This window comes from Penaeus monodon, chromosome 21, assembly GCF_015228065.2.
Source record: "Penaeus monodon isolate SGIC_2016 chromosome 21, NSTDA_Pmon_1, whole genome shotgun sequence".
Classification (NCBI taxonomy): domain Eukaryota; kingdom Metazoa; phylum Arthropoda; class Malacostraca; order Decapoda; family Penaeidae; genus Penaeus; species Penaeus monodon.
Window position 1 is genome coordinate 27768524 of NC_051406.1, and position 488 is coordinate 27769011.

General features: G+C 26.4%; 1 protein-coding gene across 1 annotated transcript in view; it reads right to left on the minus strand.

Moving 5' to 3' along the window:
- The window catches only part of LOC119586404, a 6212-nt gene that overhangs the window by 5444 nt on the left and 280 nt on the right, over positions 1-488 (minus strand). The gene's annotated exons all lie outside the window — the stretch shown is intronic.

Sequence of the window (488 nt, forward strand, 5' to 3'; positions counted from 1 at the left end):
GCTACATTATAACATGTGCAATCTGCATGGTAGCAATATGATCAAAGAAACATATCTGTAAATATAATAACATCTATGCATAAATGCTCAATTACTATTTGAAAATAATTTTACCTTGCACTCCTTTAGCCCAAAAATGAAAAAAGAAGAAATATTTCAAATGTATTATTTCACAGAACAATATATAACTCAGACAAGCTAACAGTACTTTGACATATTTTACATATATTACACATATAAATGATATTCTAGGGATTTTTAAAGGTACTTTATGATCTATCTCACACAGTTTATATCAATAAACAAAGAAAATAATACTGGAAATGCATTTTTTTAAACATAACATAATTTTATAATCAAATATAGAGCCAGCAAGCAGAAGTGGAGAAAGATCAATTCTGGTAGAACTTGCCACACCAAAATTATTAAATTTGCATTTTCTAATACAATTCAATTTCTCATGTCTATTAAAAAATGGAAAGGGTAAT